This window comes from Ovis canadensis, chromosome 17, assembly GCF_042477335.2.
Source record: "Ovis canadensis isolate MfBH-ARS-UI-01 breed Bighorn chromosome 17, ARS-UI_OviCan_v2, whole genome shotgun sequence".
Taxonomy (NCBI): domain Eukaryota; kingdom Metazoa; phylum Chordata; class Mammalia; order Artiodactyla; family Bovidae; genus Ovis; species Ovis canadensis.
Window position 1 is genome coordinate 20,920,075 of NC_091261.1, and position 4,355 is coordinate 20,924,429.

A 4,355-nucleotide genomic window follows, 5' to 3' on the forward strand; every position below is an offset into this window, starting at 1 on the left:
AATACACATAACGTAAAATTTACCATTTTGACTCTTTTTAAGAGGCTGCAATTCAGTGGTGATCAGTACATTCACATTGTTGCGCAACCGTCACCGCTGCCCACCTCTGGGACTTTTTCATCAAGCAGCTGAAGTTCTGTGCTCATTAAACACCAAGTCTCCATTCCCCTTTGCCCCAGACCCTATGCTACTAAAAGTGACCACTATTCTACTTCCTCCCTCTTTGAATTTGGCTCCTCTAGGTATTGATACTGTATAGAAGTGGAGGCAGAGAATATTTGTCCTTTTATGTCTCACTTCACTTAGCATAATGTTTTCAGGGTTCATCTGTGTTGTAGCACCTATCAGAATTTCCATCTTTTTTAAGGCTGAATGAGATTCCCCAGTGTTCACAGAAGCATTATTCACAAGCAAAAAGTGGAAACCAATGTTCACAGCCGCATTATTCAAAATCGGCTAAAAGTGGAAAAGAATTCAATTGTCCGTTAGCAGATGAGTGGATAAAGTGTGGTTTATACATACAATGGAATATTGGTTTTGTTCTCAAAGAGTTGAACACGGCTGAGCAGCTGAGCACTATTGCAGTGTTGCACTGTGTGTATAAACCACATTTTGGTTAGCCATTCATTTGTCGAAGGACAATGGGGTTCTTTCCATTTTTTGCCCATTTTGAGTAATGCTGCTGTGAACACTGGTGTATATACCTGGAGGAGGAGGTATGGATATGACCCTTCTCTGCTGCTTTTGACCTTGGTCAGAGAATCCTCCTTCCTATCCACTAACAGTGTCCAATACATTGGTGTACAGGGGAAATGGGGGATTGTCAGTTCAGTGGGGACAGAATTTCAGTTTTGCAAGATGTAAAGTGATCTGGAGATTGGCTGGATAATGTGAATATACTCACTTCTTTTTGGCTTTTACATTTTTAAAGTTGTAAAGAAAATATTTAGAAATATTTACTATCTGGCCTTTTATAGTAATAGTCTTCCAACTCCTAATTTAGAATAAATTTCAAAAAGTTTATAGTGGGCTGTTATGAAGTTGCTGAATGAATCTCAACATAAAGTTCTGCCATATCTTCACGAGGAGTGTATTTAAATTTCAGCAGACTTTCTCACACTTAATATTTAGGGAACTGTGTAGTTCTGTCTCCAAGTCAACATTGAAAAATCATGTTTTTTTTTTTGTTGTTGTTATTAGGATTTGTTTTTGTGTTTAAGTAAATCCAGGACACAAGGTTTTGGGGTTTTTTTTTTTGCCACACTATGTGGCTTGTGAGATCTTAAGCCACAAGATCTCACAAGTAGTTGTGGCTGTGAGTTCCCCAATCAGGGGTAGAATCTGGGCCCCTGCAGTGAAAGTAGAAGTTCTAAGCCTGGACTGCCAGGAAGTCCCAACAGTCCTTTTCTTTAGAGTCAGGTCAGATGAATGAAAAGGCCCCACCTTGTATAATTATGTAGAAACTAAGTCAGGTCAGATGAATCAAAAGGCCCCACCTTGTGTAATTATGTAGAAACTAACCCTGACCCGAAGCCTGAGACTAGATGGTGGATACTTTTCTGATTCTACTCTGAGCAGGTTTAAATGTCCTTTAAATCTCAGTTTGTCCCTAAATCTTCTTGTTTCATTGCACTATTACAATGTAGTAATTTTGTCATGGTGTTCTTACGGCCAATGAAATTTCTAATAGCTCCATTTATTAAGGAATTAGAGTCCAAACAACCTAATTGTAGACATTCATATAGTGTTTGACCGGATGTCTCTCAAAAATTTAAACTCTCCCATCACTCTCCTGACTTTTTATTTTTGTATTTGTTGTTGTTTTTGTTTTGCTTTATGGTCACCCAGCATTTGGCATCTAACTTCCCTGATCAGGGATCGAACCTGTGCCCCCTGCATAGCAGGTGTGGAGTCTTAACTACTACACTGCCAGGGGAGTCCCTAATTGTCATATTCTTGATCCAGGTTTATTCCATCAGTACATTAACTTTCATGTTGGCTTTTCTTTAGAAAGGCTCTTTATTTAAACTACTGAAATATTTAAATAGCACATTTGCTGTCTTCTTCAAAAGCATGTTACTGGAATTACGGGATTAATGACTGTCAGGATCTCCAATTACCTCACAAGAAAGGTGATAAAGTATCTTAAAGTGAAAGTGAAAGTGAAGTTGCTCAGTTGTGTCCGATTCTTTGCCACCCCGTGGACTGTAGCCCACCAGGCTTCTCTGTCCGTGGGATTCTCCAGGCAAGAATACTGGAGTGCGTTGCCATTGAAGCCACCTGATAATCCTTAGTGTGGTATATGTTGTTGTTTTTTGCTCAAGCAAAGAAGACGCTGTAAATGGTGCAAATGACTTGCTTGGTAAATAATACATTACCTTGTCTATAAATTATTACTCATGAGACGAACTTTCCAGTAGCTCTATCTGATGGGGACGTTTTCTTTTTTAATTGATTTTTTATTTTCAGACTGGTTTAAGTGACACTTGAATATCAAGTCACAGGCTAAAAGCAGTGTGAAAAGTTTTAATAATTTGAGATTCACAGCTAGATAATTTAGGAGATTTGGGAGGAGAAAAGGTGTGTTTGGTTAGGAAGAAAATTCTGTGTATTAGAGAAACATTTTTTATGGAGACAGATTCTTTTAGGATTTAAGCAAAAACCCCTGTGTCATTTGGTGTACTTTAGATGCTCGACTGTGCTGATCCCCACAGAAAGAAGGCTTTCTTCCTGAGGTAAGGAGTATTCATGGGAGGATTTTGCCCTAGGGTGGAAGAAGTTTCCTTTTTCACATGTGAGCAGAGCTCTCTATGGAGCTTTAGTTTTACCTCTTGCTTTTTTCGTGTATTTCAGGCTATATTGGTTCCCTGTGTAAACTCGTGAGCACATGTTCTGCTCTGATTTTATGTGGGTCGAACATAGGGGTGGGGTGAGAATTGATTCCTCTCCTGCCCTGTAGAGTGATACTCTGTGCATATCGGTTACTCAGTCGTGTCCGACTCTTGGAGACCCCGTGGACTGTAGCCCGCCAGACTTACTGGAATGGGTAGTCATTCCGTTCTCCAGAGGATCTTCCCAACCCAGGAATTGCACCTGGGTGTCCCATGGTGCAGGTCAATTCTTTACCGTCTGAGCCGCCAGGGAAGCCCTTATTCTTCCACGCATAGCTCTGTGTGGAGTTCACCAGGCTAGGGCCTGTGTAATTGGTGCTTCTATTGATATTTTTGTATCCTCTTTACTTTGTGGATGTAGTACTAGGCTTTTTTTGGTTTTATTCCTAGAGTGTAAACCTTATGATTTGTACTTTTCAATTTTCTCACTTGAAGAGGAGAGGAAAACAGGGGCGCAGTGTCTGTTTTCTCCCTTCTTCCTTGACACTCTTCCTAGGATCCTTGCTAAGTCAGGATATAAGAATCAAGCAAGCGTCCCAGAACTAAACTTTTCAATTTTCCTTCTTCTCAGGAACCCTGGGTGTGTGGTCAGTGCCCCCAGGAAGGAAGACTTAGTACAAAAATACCTTCCCTGACGTATTTTCTGTTGCTGCCATAACAAATGACCACAAAGTTAGTGACTGATGTAGAAACACGAGGCTTCAGGATGCTGGGTCATCGGGTTAGGAGTCCTTGGGCTGTTAATAACTGTGAAGGGTCTGAGATTTCTACCCATTTGCAAGTGAACAGGTCTGCCTGCTACAGTTTCATAGATACAGACAAAACCTGAGACATTTGGAACAGAGACAAAGGACTTTTCTATGAACAGTGCAGCAGGCAGTCAGAGCTTCGTGTTTCATTGGCTCCTGTTGCCTCCCAAGTCACCCAGATGTATGCTGTTCTGGAAGGAGTTTGCAGCTGAGGAACTCGGAGCTTAGTAAACCCTCATCTTTTATAATGACCTGAAAGTAAACCCGTCAACCTTTGCCCTGGAGAGAGACATTGTCTTTATCCTCCTAGTCGGGAAACACATGTGTTCTTTGCCCTAACAGGGAAAGGTAACTCTACCCTGGTGTCTCAGACAGTAAAGCGTCTGCCTACAATGTGGGAGACCTGGTTTCAATCCCTGGATGGGAAAGACCCCCTGGAGAAGGAAATGGCAACCCACTCTAGTATTCTTGCCTGGAAAATCCCATGGATGGAGGAGCCTGGTAGGCTACAGTCCATGGGGTCGCAAAGAGTCTGACATGACTAAGCAACTTCACTTTCACTTTCGCAAGGCTGTTTCAAAGTAGAAGTGTTAATCGCTCAGTCATGTCTGACTCTTTGCAACCCCATGGACTTATAGGAGACTGTAGCCCACCAGTCTCCACTGTCCATGAGATTCTCCAGGCAAGAATACTGGAGTGGGTTGTCATTCCCTTT